Source organism: Xiphophorus maculatus, chromosome 12 (genome assembly GCF_002775205.1).
Source record: "Xiphophorus maculatus strain JP 163 A chromosome 12, X_maculatus-5.0-male, whole genome shotgun sequence".
Lineage (NCBI taxonomy): Eukaryota > Metazoa > Chordata > Actinopteri > Cyprinodontiformes > Poeciliidae > Xiphophorus > Xiphophorus maculatus.
In genome coordinates this window covers 15,122,946-15,141,242 of record NC_036454.1, presented here as the reverse complement: position 1 = coordinate 15,141,242, position 18,297 = coordinate 15,122,946, and the positions used below count along the sequence as shown (strand labels likewise).

The following is an 18,297-nucleotide window of genomic DNA, read 5'->3' as shown; positions in this document are numbered from 1 at the left end:
CTGAGGATTCTGCTTCAGCAGGCCTAAGTTTTGTTGAAATGTGAGGAATAGATTCTTTGGGGCCAGCAGAAAGACCTGACTGAGGGATTAGGACTTGATGGTCGTTGTAGAAAATTATTATTTATATCAACCAGGAAGAGAGAAGTCTGTATTGCAAAGCTCTGCAGTAAAACAGAATTTTATTAATGTTTTAAAAAACACAGAATGATTACAAAGGCGACTTAACCGCCTTATATGAGCACTTTGCACAATTAGCATGAGTGGGATGGTTGAGTATATTTGATTTAAACATGTTTTATTCAAATAAAATACATTGTTTTTTATCAAGCCTACTGTGGGAAATGTTTAAATTTTTAAATGAAAGAACAACTTAGATTTTGTTTGCAGGCTTGAAACATGTTCTTCAATGAGAAATTCATTTTTTTTTTAAAGAAAATTATGTCAACACAGTAAGTGGTTTGCATATATTGCATTAAAAAACCTAGGTAAAATGACTACAGCTAACATTTTCTAATTATCTTTACAATTGAAATCATTGCTCAATTCTTTTGTATTTTTGTCCAATGTTATAAAGACCCAAAGTGGATGAACTAAAGAGCCCCATACTGTGTTGGAGCTGCTGGTTGCAGACCCCTGGTATAAGCTGAATCATCAGCTCTGGCCTCCAAGCAAAGAGTTACACAGAGAAAGCAAAGGTTTTATTTAGCAGCAAATGTGTTCAAGAGACGCCTTTTATCTCAACACATCCAGCATCGATTTTCTTTTAGGCTTTGATCAGTTCCATTTATCTTGACATCATTTTTCCATTCCTACAAGAGGAACATAAAACAAGAGAAAAGGAGTTTTAACAAGTACAACATCAATGAGTGGTTGTTTTATCCCAGAAAGTCTGACTGAATCCTGAAGAAATAAAACTCCTAAACCAGGTGAGGTCTCAGAAGAACTGAAAATGCTTCTCTGTTCATGTCTGTGCATTATGTCACCAATACAATCTTCTCTTAGAAGTTCTTTAAAATGGGAAAGACAAGAGAACGTGGCAATAAACTAAGAGAGTCTTTCATAAATTCATAAATAAGGAAATTGCTAAAAAAAGTTCAGCAAACAGAAAATGCTTCCAACTCTAATGTTACCAATCTACCAGATCAAAGTAATAAATTCAGTAGATAACAACCATAACAAAAAGCTTAACTTACATGATACCTAAACTAGTGATATATTTATGCCTGAAGCGCATTGCAGCCATGCTAATGATGCTGACATCTTGCTGCTTTATCAGGACCCTTCCTCTCTGCTGCTTTTAATATGCAGGTTTTGTTCACATTCCCCTTGAAATTTGCACTTCACTCACCTCTGTTGCTTTGTTAACTGTGGAGCTGTTAACTCTGGCTTCTCAGTGTCACTTCCTCTCTCTACAAATCCCCACTATACACACTTTACACACCTTTGTCTCCACACTGCATATGTGCTCAAGTAGGTAAGACTCGTGGATGTTAGCTGCCTTCCACCTACAAACTTTGAGAAAAAGAATAAAATACAGTGTAACGTTGTTTTAAGGGTTTGTCCTAATTGGCACATCTAACGGGCCAGTTGGTGCTAATGTGAAGAAAATAATTCATCAGGATAAATTATTTATAGGATTTATTTAGGACAATCTAGAGGTTGTCCAAAATTAAATGACCAAAGATGGATGAGGAATTGCCCAGAAAGAATTAACGTTACTCTTAAACATTTTATCAATCTGTGGTTGAACTTTCCTTTTTCATTCTTCCTTCTTCTATGGAGACTCAAAGCCAAACAGTCTTCTTCTGAAATCTCTCTTTCTTGTTGAACCAAAGTCTTTCTAATTTTGCCTTATTTTTGTGAAGCTGCTTCTAACTGACAGTGGGAAACTTTTCACAAAATAAACTGGATATTTCTCTTCTTCTGGCTGTGGAATTGAAACGGTCACACACAATTCTGCTGGCGTTCGGTCTGCGCCGACTTTTCATTTCCAGCAGAGGAGCCACATCACAAATTCGCCACTGCTCTGTGTTTGTTTTCCATCTAAAATTATTATTCTGCCTTGAGTCCTAATAAGCCACCTGTGGTCAGTCTCTGTGCAAACAAATCCTCTGCAAATCATCAGTTTCTGCTGCTGTTCTAAATACAAATTCTTTCAATTATGCTCCTTTCTGTTTTAGCTCCTTCTATGTAATTATTTTTATGTTGTGTGTCTTGCCCGACAGACACTAAAACAAGATGTTCTCCCTGCATTCTTATGTAGCGGTTGCTGACTTTCTTGGAACCGATGCTCCCATTTTGTGAAATTAAACTGGGACACTGAGGTTTTCTCTGAAAATCATCACCTCTTCTTCCAGCGTTATTATCCTGGAGACACTCTCCTACAAATTTTCAAGCCCACTATCTGCTCTGCCAAGCTCTGAGCCCCACTTGACCCAGTAGTTTCAAGTTCCTGCACAGATAAAGACCCTTTAACCTCAGCCCTCCTTAAGCTCTTTTTCTCCTCTGTATCCTGAAAACCAAAATATTCCTCTGAGCAGAGGTTCTAACGGAGCGACTCCGTCTGCCTCTGTCCTCATTAGCCACTCTGTTCCTGACTCTTAACTTTAAAAACACACGACACTAAGCTGCTTTGACATACACAGTTATGTCTTTTTATGAGCATTGTTTTATCTGTTTAAGATCTGCCAGCCTTACATACCCATTTCTCTGAATTGTTGAATATGTCACCAGAATAAGTCATCATCTCCATTAGTGGATGTCTGCCTAACTTCCTGTGACATTTCGCTTTGTGCTGCTGTCATGTCTAAAATTAGTCCAGGTCTTTATTTCTGTGGGCCTCAGGAGCTTCTTCATGTTCAAGTTAGCGGTAGCAGGAAAGTTAAGACAAATGCTCAACAACGGAGTCATTGATAATAACATAAATCACCACGTTAATCAAATAGTAAAAAAAACCTGCAAAACGTGAATTCAGCATGCTGAAAGATATGTTTTTCTTTCAGAAGATATGTGAGAGAAAATCTTTAGCTACTTAACTTTAATCGAAATACTTTCTGTTTCTGCTTCACTTCTTCCCTGATTTATTTTTGAAGACATTGTATTTGGAAGCTAACTTACTTTCTGTTATTTTCATTCATTTCTGTACTGCTGAGAGTAAAATAAAATCTCCTTGTTCTGGTAGTATTCCCACAACTTTAAACCTTTATGGTGATATATAAGCATTTTCCATACATTGGTTTGGAATTTAAGCAAATACTGGTTTATCTCTTGTACCGGTGAATCTTGATTCTCCCATTTGTGTTAATGTTTTGTTGATTTACTTTGCAGTAAATCACTCTGATTTCTTGTCCAACTGCTTAGCATTCAAAAGCTTTGACATTTGCCGCTCCTCTCCCAAAGGCTGTTTGATCGCCTACACTTGAAGGAAAATCTTTCTCCATCACAACTTTATTTAATTATGTATTTGAAATATGCAAGAAAAGAGAAATTACTGCTACTCATCCTATAGACATAAAGGCTCTTTGCAAACTGGATCACTTCCAATTCTGTTGTTGGTGTTGATGACCAAATTACTGTACATCCAAATAATGCTGATTCTTCTTACTTTGTAATTTGTCAGTCTGAACTCATAGTAGCTGGACTCAAGTGGAGATACTCTTTTTTTGTCAAATTGGTGGCTAAGCAAATTTCCTCTTGCCTTTTTATCAGCTTAAATGGTGCTTGTGTAATCATTTTTCATTTTTCAGCATCATACACACTTCTTTAATCAGGGTCTTCTTTTGTCAGCTGTGCAAATGAATTTACAGATTTTTACTAAAACTTCAGTCTATGAAACTATGTGCATAGATTTGCAAATGGACATTATTCTGTTAGGGATATCAATGCATCCCTGTTTGGGTTCAAGGATTTTTCACTCCTTAGATTTCTGACTAAAAGTTAAAAAGCATTAATACCTTTAGAAACAAAATTTAAAGAATTTGTATCCCTTCACAAGTAGAAGCACTGACTAACTTTAATCAAGTTATAGAATTTAATGCTTAGAAACCATCAGTAAAGCTGCATGAGAATCTCTTTGTGAAACTGTTGGCAGGACAAAAAAAACCTACTTGATAGTGAGTAAATGATTACATTTTGTTTACTGCATAGTAAACACAACTGCTTTGTCAATTATTCTCACTGACCTGTTTTTTTTAATAATTATTGTTAAAGACTCTTGGACTTTCTCAACTCTCAGCTTTTATTTTGTTAAAAACGTCCACTGAGTTTGTTGTCAAAGCAACTCTGATCTTATTTTAGGTCCAAGCAGGCCATAAAATGAGCTGAAAGGAGAGAAACATCTGCCTTCAAATGTCAAGGTCACAGTTCTTTCCATGCAAACAGAAGAGGGTACTTTTTGAGAACCAGTCCAAAGTGATTAAAAGTATACAGACTACGATAAATGTATACAGCCAGCTGTGGCTGAGATGTGGAGAAATGCTTTTGCTAACTTCTTACTAGAAAGCATAAAAAATGCTTCTTTGTTCAAAGGTAATTCCTCTGCTGTGCACATTTCTTAAACTAGATGCATTATTATCACTCTGAAACCCAAGTCTCTCTCCTCCTCCTTACTTTTCCAACTCTTAACTTTTGCAAACATTTCCAGCTGTGAACATTATGTCTTCCTCCTACTGTCATTTTTCTCTTCCGCTCTGCCACCGCTCTGCTTATCTGGCTGCCCAGTTGGCATTATGTATGGGCTCAGTCATTCAGCTTGTGCATCTCTGGTCCACTGGCCTAGGTGACAACTCTGGGCTTGCGGCCTAGACTGGCTCAGTGGAGTCTGGTTTCCATTATAGAGCCAATCGGGACCTGCCAGGCCTTACTCATGATTCACATCGTTTGCTTTCCCCTCATTCCCCCAGCATTACTTTAGTGAGTCATCTTTTTCATCTCGCTGCCAGCCGTGAAGCTTAGCCAGATGGGCAGATTTTCCAATAAACAAGTTGCCATTTTGATCTTGCAATATGATTTTGTGGAGTCGTCCTTGGCGCAGGCAAAGAGCACCTGGTCCAAGAAAAAGGAAGCTTGCTCTGTGGCATAAAATGTGTTTATTTTTTCACAGATTTGTTTTGATGTATTATTCCGTTTATACCGTTGGAGGTTAGAGCCACATGTTTGGGGAGGCTGCTCCAGTCAGTGAAAAAGAAAGTTAGATTCCTGATGTTCGCTTTGCTTTAATGGAGATTTGTCTTTAGTTTAAGCTGAGAGTCTAAACTTTTATTTTTGCTGTAGCTTTGCCTTGGCAGAGCGCTCCTCGCTTACAAACTAAAGCATTAAAATTTTTTGACTGACATCTCCTAGACATTATCAGCTCTCTTTCTTAACATGTGTTTCTAATATGACTGGAAACCTGAAAATACTTTACTGAAATCTATTATCGGTTGTTCAGAAACCGCAATATTTCAGAATCGTTCAAGGTTATTTTACCATTGAAAGAGATTTTCGGCTCTGCATGTAGTTAGGGTTGGAATATGTGTTTTATTAGTTGTTATTTCAGTGGATATGCCAATTTGTGGCTGTAGCAAAGTTATGTACAGTCAGCACTTTCACCTCACAGCAAGAAGCTAAAATTCTGTCAAGAGAGAAGTTTCTGTGTTCGGACGGACGGATGGATGGATAAATGGATGGACGGACGGACAGACGGACGGACGGATGGATGGACGGATGGATGTCAAAGTTAAATGTATTCTTTAGAGTGAACTAATCGTCTCAACCCATTGATGTCAGCCTTTATTAATTAATCATTTCATTATTTCTTAGTTTATTCCTTGGAGGAAGTTCAGTTAGGACTGATACGTTTGTTCTTCTCTGGAGAAAATTTAGACTCACTTTAGTCTCTTTTGTTACCCAACAAACTTGGATACAGATTTGACCCAGTGTGTGGTTGAAACTTTCCAGCTTCTGTCCAAACAAAACAAAACAAACAATTACCTTGAAAGAAATTGGCAAATTTTTAAGAATATTTTGAAAAATACCTTTTATTTTAAATTCAAACTACATTTTTTCTTTTGCAGAAAGCAATAACTAAATAAGATTCCCAGTAATCATGTTTTAGGCACTGACACAGTATGACAAATTTAGTACTTTATTCATGTCATACTAAAACAGTATTTGGCCAAGTACTATCAGCAGGAATCTGCTGCTATTGCTAACACCTTCTGAACTTATTTCTGATGAAACTGCTGTTGTGTATTATACAAGTTATTTGTCACAAATCCAGACTGGGAGGTTAGATTACAGTGAAAAAAAAAACCCTCACTGACACTCATGTATTTGCAAACCTTTAGTTTTAACAACTGGGCAACCAATGAATCCACTCATGTTTTATTGATAAACATATATTGTGGTCTAATTCAGCAAAAATAAACCCCCAACTCAACATGCTGCTCTGCTTCATTGTGCTTGTTAAGCTATGATTAGTCATTCACTGCCAGGGACGAGGGTTTTGGTAAAGGTCAGCTAATGGTAATTTTTATATTTATTAAATTCTTTAGGGGAAACTTGTGCCTTTATCTTCCACCAACACAATTACCACCAGACTCTCAGTGGACGTTTGCTCTGTTCTGGTTCCACACAAACAGCTCCCATCCTGAGCTGCAGTGCTGGCCGAAGACGTCTCCAGACTCAGGCTGGCACCACCAAGACACAACAGCCCTGTCAACTCCTTGTGCTCATTCTTCACTTGTTCTCTCTGTTTTTCTCCCACTCGTTAGCATCTGTCCTCACAATCCTCATCTTGCCTTGTCTTGCCCTCTCCATCCACATGTGTGACATCATCTCTGTTTTTCTCTCTTGGCCATCTCTCTCTTTGTTTCTGCAGCTGTAGTGGACATTGTGGCTATTCTGCTCTCCTTTGCTCTTTGGCGATTTTATTTTTTTGTATCTGTTATAATTTGGGATTCTATGCTTAATGACAGAAGTCATTGACCCTCTGTGCCACTCTGGAAACTTATTCTGTAATTTCATCCCCTCTGCCATTTTTACAATTGTTTTTATGAATAAAAATATATATCATATCTATCACTTTGAATTACAGCCCAGCAATAAGGTGATTCATCACAAAATCAATCACATGAGGCGTTAAGAAAGATATGTTTCATCTAGAGGTTGAAAAACTGGATTTTAGAATGAAGTGGCTGCAAAGAGTGACACAGAGAGAGGTTCAACACGTCTGAATATATATATGACAAAAAACAACATGTTCTGTAAAACATATAAGTATTTAGTTGGGTTTATTTTTACCCAACACAGTTATAGAAATTTGATAGTGTAGACTGTGAAGCTGCTGCTCTACTTGCTCCAAGACATTATAAAATAAACTGCATCTGCATTCCTGTAGCAAAAATAGTAATTTACCATGAATTGGTAGCTGTAAATTATCATAGTACATAATTTATGTCTATTCATTGTTTTTTCAATAATAAAAAAATATGGAAATTCAAATCTATTGTGTCAAATATTGCCACTTCATCAAAACCTAATAGTTCCAATTAAATAGTTACACATCTCTAATTAATTTAATGTTTTGTTTTTTATTCTGTCCAGTTTTTAAAATTTTTAATTGCACTTTGCCAGTAGTTTAAACCTAAAGTTAGGAGAGGCACAAAAGCTCTTTAAAAAAAAAAAAAAGAGACATGGCGTTCATTCTTTAAGGTTCCCAAAACAGACAGCAGGAGAAAGTAGGAAGGCTGAAACAAGCACAGAAAGGTTATTCTATTTTATCTGTTGAAGATGTCAAGCTCTCTGTCATTGAAGTTGCTTTTTTTGTGGAAATGTCAGCATCCGCTTTGAAATCTCAGAGTTAAAGTAATCTTCCTATGTTCTGTAGAAAATACACAGAGATTGCTGTTAATACTAAATGTGCTAATGACACTTGTTGGATTCACTCCTCCCATTCCGCTAGGGGGCTCTGTAGTTGTTTTGCATTGGTAGTGGAGGGGAGGCGAAACAGGAGAAGAAACTTACGGCAGGCCAGTAATACACTGAGACTGCCGTTAGCTGAAGCTAACAAGCTGAATCTACAATAAAATTACATCCTACTGGCGTTCATCAGTGCTGCCCAACGTGGTGAGTTATATTAATGCTGTAAGCTGTGGGGAGATGAGTTTTGTTATCTGTTATAAGCGTGAGCTTAGTGAATTTGCTAGAGCTAATTAGCAGAATGCTAGCTGTGTTTGCTGCACTGTGATATTTGAATGCAGATGTTTGTTATATTACGAAGTTTTCTAAGAGCAAAGTCAAGCCTAGCTAATAAATCTGTTTAAGTTTGTGTTTATTGAATACTGCAATACTAAGTATTGATGTTATTTTTTTACTTTATTTACAGTTTAACCAGACGGCACGTCCGTGTAAAAGCACTCGGCAATAAAATTAACAACAACAATAACGACTAACTTATGTTCTTTGTAACAACACTTCTCTGTTTTATGATGTATGACGTTTTAATGTTTTTTGAAAACAGGTTGTTGTTGAAACTGAGAATTTGTTCTCAATCAACTTACCTGATGAATTAAAGGTTAAATAAAATTTTAAAAATTAACAACAAAAGTGCAACCTCCCCCAATCATTAATCATCTTTAGTTTAAAATATTAGTGGTGGCCTAGTTATGCAGGAGAGATGAGGCTCAGAAAGTGAGACTGGAAATGTACCAAATGAATGCCAACACATGGGAAACTCAGTTAAAATGTTTTAAATACTGATAATTAAATTTCTCATTCTATAGTATTTATTTATTTTACCATATCTTATCAGACTATCATTTTCATAGTTTTTCAATATTTAAGTTACTTCCTCAAATTCACATTGGTATCATCAGGTTAATTTTCTTAACTAGTACTACCTTACAACTAAAATCTTTCTTCATGCATTATGTAACCTGTTGTCATGTTTGTGGGCCCCTATGGACCTGGCCTTCAATTTGGGTTCACAAAATGTTACTCATATCAGGAAAACCTTTCCTGATGTTCTTTCTATTCACATCTTTGTCTGCCCTCAAATGTGTGTTAGCAAAATTAACTTAAGATCTGCAACACATTTGGGACCCGTATGGGTCCCACGTTTTGCTACAGGTTCAATACCAATGTAGGTAACTGACATGGTTCCATTTTGTAACTTTGGTACAGTTCAGTCTGGATCCCATAGGTAGAAAAATGGGCCCAAAGAGCAAATGTTTATCGATTAAGATGCTAGTGTAATGTCTTTGAAAACAAATTTCCGCTATGAACATCTCCATTGTGGCATACGTAAACTTTTTAAATTTTGTTTATCATTAGACATATGTCGTCATTTGTTATTCTTGCCTTCAGTGCTGGAATGTTTTTTGTTGCTGTTTTGATCGCTGTGGTAGGCGAAGCATGCAGTCGCCCTGCCCTCTCATGAACTAGGTATGGTGGTATAACTGATGTGTCTGTGGGTCTAAAGCAGCTTTGTCTGTGTTACATAAACAGCTTCAGCTCAGAGGGAGTTTCATCATACCCCTACACTTGGCAGGTTCTCATATTACCATCCTGAGATATTCGTGTCTTATTTTCTCTGTTTTAAGTGTCTGTCATCGCTTCTCACTCACCGTATTTCCTCTTTCTTGCCCACTTGCTGCACCTGTCCCTCTCTGCCTTCATGTTAGCCTGCTTCCTCTCTATAGTGTTTGCATCCTGTCATGCTCATCTCCACTGTGAGTCACAAACCTCAATTGCTTCAAATTCTTTTGGAGCTTTAAATGTCATTCTCTTCCTCAGCCTAATGTGTTTATTATTATCCCATAGCTTTTCTCTAGAACTTGTAATTAGAGTACGATCTGACAAAATAAACAACAAGTTAAGTTAAGTTATTTGGCTGAGAGCTATGCTTGTGATGAGTTTCTTATTCCTGAAGGAGTATCAAGATTCAAGCTCGATTAAAACATCAACCTTTCCTGTGATGCTGATGCTTTTTCTTTTTTTCTTTTCATTGATCATCTGTAAAATCATATTTTTATCTTTATTAACTACATTTTCAGTTAAACTATTAATAAGTATGCCAACTTTGAATCAAAGGAAGCAGCTTCCAATGAAAAGAAGTGTTTTATTAGCAATAAAGGAAGTAAAATGAGGTAGACAGCTTAGTATTCATTATTCATTATATGCAGTTTTAGTAGATTACAATATTGTTCATACTCTGACTGAATTTTATCTGTAATTTTGCACAATTAATCTCCTCCGGGAAGGGTCGCGTCACACATTGCACCAACATTAAAGGCCAAAACATTCTCCACTAGAGTAAGGACATTTGTTCTTTTTCTAGACAGGACATTTAATGCTTCACAAGAACTTAGCCGCAGAACTCTTGGGAACTCGCACTGCAACATTTCCATAAAATAACTGCCGGATAGCATGCAAGAGCAATAGGTTTTGTCCTGATGATGTGTCAAGAACCAGCAACAAAAACTCTCAAACCACAGCTGAAAGAAGAGAGTGACATAATTTTGTTTTTGCATCCCTCTGAAAGATGATAAATGTCTCTGGTCTTGTGGAATATTTATAGGCTTTAATTATGGGTTTTCTCATAATTGGTCAGATAGTTGGTGAACTAATCTTTAAAAAACTTACATTTGCTGAGTTTCACATGACAATGAGTCAGCAAGAAAAGAATGACTGAACACATCAATCGCTTACATTAAATTCACTCAAATACTAAGTCATCCAAGCAGAGAAATCAAAATGAAAACGTCTTAAATACTGATAGTGATCACATGTTTTTGCATTGGGATTGTTTCATTAAATTTCTGCCATTCAGCCAGAACCAAATGGTTAAAATGATGCTGTTCTCCTGCTGTTGCTGTTAGATTTGATGTGCAGTGCCATTCATCCCCAAACAGGGTTTGTGCATTTACATGTAAAGAGTTACTGTTCTCCCAGTATTTCGCAGTCATTTCAAATATTATTACTTTATTCTATACTTGAAGTGCCACGTCATCTGCTAATTTAAGGTCTTTCTGAAGTTCTCTCTGAATTGTTCTCGACTTTTAGACAGCATTTCTGATTTTACTTTGACGCCTCTGTAAGTCATTTCAGTTTGAAATCTTCTGAGGAGCTGGTTATGAACAGGTTATAGTAAAAATTTTTCTTTTTTCTTCTAGATTATGGCCCTAAATGTGCTCAGAGGAGCATTCAGAAACTAAGGAACCCACCTGCATTGAAGCAATCATTTGAATGCTTTCCACAATTCAAATGATTCCTCAGGAGTGAGAAACATGTGTCATAGGTCATCAATGTGGGTGAAATCAGCTGTAATGAATTTGTGTTGATTGGGGAAAGAATTCACTTTTATGCATGAGTTCAATTTTTATTCCCTGTCATTCCCCTTTATTGCACATCTGTTCATTGAGTTTCTTTTTTATTTTAATTTCTTTGTGTTTGTGCATCACTTGGGCTGTTAGCAACATCTGGTCTGGTATTTTAAGTCCTGACAAGAATATAATTTATTTTCTGTGAAAAGTGTTGATGTGCTTGAAGCTAATTTTCCCTTCTGCTTGTTCCTTTCAAAATTAAATTCACATACTAAGGAAAGATGTTGTGAAGAAATAAATGCCACATGTCTCACTTGCTTTCCATGTCCTCTTATATTAGTTATGAAAACCGACCACAACACGCAACAGAGGCATGGCACACAAACCACACAAAGCTGCAGATACATTTTTATCAGAAAAACATTTATTCAGTCAGCAGAACACATGAAGGAGATTATGTTCACAAACATAATGCATTTTAATGCAATATTATACTTTGAGTGATGTCATACAAGTCTCGTCTCATAATTTCCCTGATAAATTATTCGGATATACTTGATTATAAGATTAGTTATTACAAGATAATTTTTTTTGTCCTTTTGATGGCCTGTCGGAAGAAAAAAAAAAACAACAACATTTTATTGTTAATCATAGGTCTCGTTTGGATGTTAATTATAACTATAATAGGTTTCTAATTCAAAATATTAAGAAAGGTTTTGCCTGTAAATGTAATTTAAACCCAGAACTCTTAACAGTCGCTCTTCTATCACATGCTTACATCTTAGAACTCTTTTAATTAGGAATATTTTTCTGCAGAGTTCTAAAAAATTAATTTACTGAAGGAAAGTTGTTTGTGCTGTGAAATGTGTTTTAGAGAAAGTTCATTTAAATGTGCTGCATTACCAGTTGAAATCTGCATGATTACCCTTTTCATGCCTTGCAGGCCTTTGCTCTCAGAGCATTTATTAACTTTGCTGCACTTTCTGCTGTGACGAAGAAATAAAATAAGAAAGCAGGAAAATCAGAAACTGGTTCGTTTTTTCCAGCCTGATAACCAGGGATTCCTCTCTGCTCAGGTCATGTTTGGTTATTATTTGTGCTTGTTAATGTATGCATCTTATTTTGCATATCAAACTACTCTGCATATAAAGCAGGAAGCGGATTTGCTAAATCCAAATCTCTCCCTTTTAGGTGCATTTCCTCGGACCTAACAATCCACCCAAGCCAGAATTTTCACCAGAATTTTCCCCAAATCTCATCTAATCAATTACACTTTAAAGCACTCAAACCAGTTTTCTGTGCTGCAGGAGCGAAACGAAGGGATGGAGTTAGAGAGTGGGAAGATATGAGAGGAGGAAGATAAAACGAGGGAAAGTAGGCCAGAGAGATGCCTGACTGGTACTTCCTCCTGGGTAGTTTGTAGCCGGGCTCATGTTGAACCTGATCTGCTCCCCGGTTCACTGAACACGATGTGTTACAAACCAATTCAGCACAAGTACTCTGAAGTTACGGCTGAAACTTTAAGTTTTCTGGCAAATTGTTACTTATTAACCATCTAAAGAGTCTGATTTGATCGTAAAAATCATTTGTCTCAGTTTTAGTTATCGTGAAACAGAAACAAAATGGAGTTATTCTGCCTTCTGTAAACAGTCTGGGATAATTAAAACCAATAAAGCCAGAACAAATATGAGCTTTTCCTAATAATTGTTTCATAAAAAATGTGAATTATTCATAATCTACAAGGCCATTTTTCAGAGAATAAAGCAACAAACACACATTCGACCTTGTTTAGAGGTTCACCAAAGAGAATAAGGAATTCACAAAACAGAAAAATGGAATAAAGTTATGAAGAGTTTTGTTTATAGTCTCCGAAATACTTTAAAACATAAACTCCTTTCTAAAGTCAGCTATAAAGCCAAAAAGACCAGAAAGCATTTAAATCTTTAACTTAATCCTCTCTTACAATTTTTCGGCTGAAGGCAGATAACCTGACCTCTGAGTTGAGGTAACATATGTGAGGTTGCTGCTGTAAACAAACTTAGGAATCTATTTATTACTTTCTGTCAGTTCAGATTTGCCTTTTGCTGAGCAATGGTGCAGCTCTGCAACAATTACTAGGGGAAAGCAGAGATACAAGCAAAAGTAAACCAGGGTTGATTCCAGGACATACGCACTAATCAGAGTAAGTTTTTATTTATTCGTGTCAGCCACCTTTTTCTTTTGGATGCATTTGTTAATCTGAAGCTACCTTGCAGTGAAATATTTTAGTATAAAATCCTTTTGATTGTGACAGTCTTCCTTAATAATGTAATAAACATATTTTTTGTTATTTCGAGGAATGAATTACTACTGTGTTTTATTAGGTTTTAGTCAGAAAGAAATATGATGTTGTAGGGATGTTGTATTGTGCAAAGGTCCAAAGCTGGACATGTACCCTTCACCAACTGGAGAACAAAATCTTGGCCTCCTCTTTTGCTTGAATCTCAAACTTACGTTTTTGAGAATCACAATATTTATCCACGCATCAATTTTTAGACATTTCACGACTTTTTAAAATGAATCTCTTCAGCATAATGACAGTTTTCACTCTTGGAAATACAAAGAAAAACATGTTCAACACTAATTCATAACACATTTAAGGAAAATGGATAGATTTTAATCAACATTCCTGGTCAGAAATAATACAAGTTTAACAGCTAAATTACACTTCAATTAAATAGTTAAACTAGCTTTTGAATGTACTAACTCAACAAAGTTAGTTGGATTTAAATATTTTATTTGAATACTTAATATTTTTACCATAGCTATTTAATTTTTCTGTCTTGTGCTGACTAAAACATTAGACACAACAGACATTATCTGTACATTTATATGTGCAAGGCATCTACAAAATGAACAGTTCATAGTTCTACCCAACAAACTCAATAAGTGTTTACATACATGTTGGTATTTGCACATCATTACTCATTCTGAATAACATGTCTGCTGACAGATCTCAGCTGCTAAGCTGAAAAATTAATAACACAACCCATAAACCCATCAGCATCTTCTGGGCATCACACATGGCGAATGAGGAAATCTAACATGTGATGAATCGACATGTTGAGTTATATTTTAATCAAAATGTTTAGAGAGGACTTGGTATTAATTTAGAGCAGATCATTTCCCTACAAAATATCTGTTATTGAAATGTTAAATGGTTAATGTGCAATAATTCCTCTTTAGAAAGTGCAGTATTGGTAATGGGGTTCAGTTTGCTGCTTTTTGTTTATATTTGAATATTTCCACAAACTACACTACTTGTGGTGAAGATTTCTTACCAAATATAATAATCTGCATGTATTTCATAATTAAAAAGGGGAGATCCTATAAGGTTATGTTAGAAAACAGTAAAAAAAAAAAAAAAACTGGTGAGAACACAAGAATGTTTTTGCAATAAGACAGAGCACAGGTGAGTAGAATAAGGTTTAAAAAACTGGAACAAGACAAGAAGTATTTATTGTTTTTATGCTGATGTAGACTTTATCTTAGTGAGGAAGGAGACCTTTACTCAAACTGACTGATCTTTCAAGTGTGTAAAATAGGACTGGATCACCAGTGTAGGATGGAGCTGAGCTATTTTTAGATTTAAATACAGTAAGACGGATGTTAAAATCAATTCTTCGACTTGCTGGAGGCCAGAGAAGAAAAAGGTAAGAATAAGTGATGTGCTTAAGCCTGTTGGTGCTGCTATTCTGGCAATTGGGTTCTGAATAAACTGACATTTCGAGCTGCAGATGTGAAAGAATATATATAGGAAAAAAAAGTTGTTCTCCTAAAATGAACAATCAGTTATTCTTCAGAAGAAATTCCCATCAGTCATGAGAGGTATAGTATACTCAGTCCACTGCATTGCCAACACTGAGAGACTCTCTCTCACTTGTAAGAATTGTTTTTATGGATGTTTTTCAACTTCTGGTTTCTGCAAAACTTTTGTCTATACCAGCATCCTTTTAAGGTGACTCATATTTCTCCTTAAGAACTGTAATATAAAAAACAATAAGAACAACATTCAAAATGTTGTTTCTAGTCTTCCTGCTGTGGGCAACCATTATGTTCTCGCATTAAAAGCAGAGGCAAAGTAAAACCTGTGTAAGATAGAGAAGTGCTGTAAGAGATAAAAGATTCCAGTTTTAAACTTAAAGTTTTCCGTAATCTGGATGTTTTATAGGTCATGTGTGTGTATCCTGAAAAACCTCTACTTGAGCGTTGACATTTCCAAGATGCTGCTAACGCCTCCAAATGCAGCATGATCCACGACGAACAGAGGTTAAAATCTCTTATATAGAGGTCCTGGAGGGCCGCAGTCCTGCAACATTTGTTTGTGTTCTGGTTCAACACATCTGAATCAAACTGATGAATTACCTGCTGATTCAAATTCTCCAGAGTCCTGCTAATATTTGGCTCAGGTATGTTGAAGCAGAGACACATCTAAAAGTTGCAGGACATCAGCCCTCGATGTCTGGAGTTAAAGACCTCATGAATAAAACACTTTTTTTTTAATTTTATTTCTCCCTACATATAGGAGGAAATAAACTACTTCCTCTGAACCTTTATCCTGTTTGTCCAAAAGTGTTTCCTCTTTCTGTATGAACTTTTGTCATTAATGGTGACCTTTATGCCTCTCAAAATTGGTATTTTAATGTATCATAACATGGAGAACTGGAGTAAGAGGAACGTTCTTTGTTGTGTGGTGCTCACAAAGTACAGATGTGCTGTAATAAGAGGACTTGCCTTCCATCGCCAGCAGAGTGGTTTGGAGGCTTTTAAGAGAACATGTCAGGATGAGAAACGGAAAGTTTAAAATATTCTGTTTGTGAGGCATTAAAATATTGTAATGACGTCAACACCGGAGATGTAGTCCCGCCAGACAGGGTTTATTAGAGATAGGTACAAGCTGCTATTTCTGAGGCTGCAGCTCACGCCTCTAACAAACGGGCACCATCAACCATTAGCTTCATTGCTAACTCCCCTCTGAACTCTCTCCCACTTCCGGTTCCGGTACTCCCGCTCCACCGATCCCCCGCCCACATGACAGGCCTATCACATGTGAGTGGGAGCCAGCAGAGTCAGACAGGGGAAGCCCATAACTCTCTAACAGAAAGGATCACAATGCAACTTATAACAAATACAAATAACCCCAGCAGAACTAAAACACAGAATCGTTACAATATGTTATTTCAGACTTCAATTATTATGTGCTTACTCATATATGTCTGATGAAAAGTACACGCTGTAGATTTCTTAAAAATGCATTACTTTGAGACTGAACATTTTTATACTTTTACTAAAGCATTAAAGTTGCTGGCTACATGTTGCAGTGAAATATAAAACTTACTTTTAAGTACAGTTGAAACGAGATTTTTATATTCACTGTGTAAAAATAAATAGTAAACCCCTTCTTCCTCACTTTCTAACTTTAAATCAGACTAAAGTTTTCCCAAGTTTGGTCAGTTGGGATTGTGAAAAGTATTTATCTTTGCTTAATGCCAAAAAATAAAAAAGTCATAATATATATTTTTTTATGTTCTCTTATATTCTGACATTTACATACATTTATTAAGTATTTAAGCTACTTTTAAACTGTGTCTTGGATCAAACATTTTTGATTATCTTTCTATAAGCTTTTCACAATTGCTTAGGCTGCCATTTAAACTCTGCCCAGAAATGTTATTTGAGGCTGAATTTAATGTTTTGTGATGGACACTTATTGTCTTTTGACCTATTAGTAACTTTGCTTAGTCATTGTTCATTGCAAACACCCACTCTTTGACTTCAGGCCTGATTATCGGTTAATATTTGCACATAAGTAGCATCAAGGCTTAAGGTTGGGTGAAATAACAAATCCTTGATGTTAAAAATGAGTTCCAAGTCTGGAGTGATTTCATCAGGCTGAGTCTAAAATCAATACATTTGTGACTTGAGTCTAAGTCAGATGACTTGAGTTCACACCAGAGATGCAACAGCAGCAGCACCGGGGCTGAGACACAAAAGCAGGCAAGTCTTTTAGATTAGATAGTCAGAGTTTAGAAATGTGTAGGACGGGCCTCAGCAAAACACTGGTGTAATAAAATAAACAACCCATCTGACTCAAGAAGGCTTCGTTTCTTAACCCCATTGTGTTGGTTCTGATGCTCAACGACAAATGATCTTAAATTCATTCCCTCTTTTATTTTTGCTACCGTTTTAATGGAGAGATCAAGCTAATATTTAGGTAGTAAAACTCCTTTTTCTTAGATCTCTGGAGATCGATAAAATCTTCATAAATGTGAGATCATAATTAAGTTTAGATAATATTTTAAACATCTGTCGTGTGTCTAGTCTGTTACTGTAGAGTAACATTAGTGTTGCAGAGTGTCATAAAAAGCTTCTATCCCTGTAAAGATTAATTTTGTTTTGTCACACTGAAATGTTTCAGATCATCAAACCCATTTTTTAATTGGAAAAGATAATTTGGGTTAAAGAAAAAAAAATCTGATTTTAAATTATGATTACATTCATAAAGAAAAAAACAATTATCTTAATCATTCTTGCAGTATGTAAAAATGTTTTTACATACTACATAAAAATGTAATTTCCTTTCAGACCTAAGATTGGGTTGGGTCACCGTTTGTGGTGACGAATGTCAGAAAGTGTTTATAATAACTAGCAGTGAGTGTTTTAAATGTCTGTGGAGCCATTTTGACCTACTCTTCTTTGCTGAATTGTTTAAATTCTAGTGTTTGGAAGGTTTTCAAATGTGAATGGCCTGTTTAAGGCCACAACGCTGCATCTGCAATCCGCTGCATCTGCAGAGGATTGGTTTGGCGAGCCTTTCCATATTTTCTCCATTTCTGGTTAACGACTCTTATTGTGGTTTGTATGATGTCCAAGGACTTAGAAATGGCTTTGTAATAGAAATCAAAGACGTTTTTCCTTCATCTGTTCTTCAATTCTTTTATCCTTTATGTTGACA

At 36.1% G+C, this 18,297-nt stretch overlaps 1 long non-coding RNA gene across 1 annotated transcript in view; it reads left to right on the top strand.

The window, feature by feature from the left end:
• Positions 1–8,002: 8,002 nt before the first annotated feature.
• Positions 8,003–18,297, top strand: part of LOC111610370 — a 118,025-nt gene continuing 107,730 nt past the window's right edge. Inside the window, exon 1 of the long non-coding RNA XR_002753637.1 lies at positions 8,003–8,106. This is a non-coding gene — a long non-coding RNA (uncharacterized LOC111610370). The remainder of the gene's footprint in view (positions 8,107–18,297) is intronic.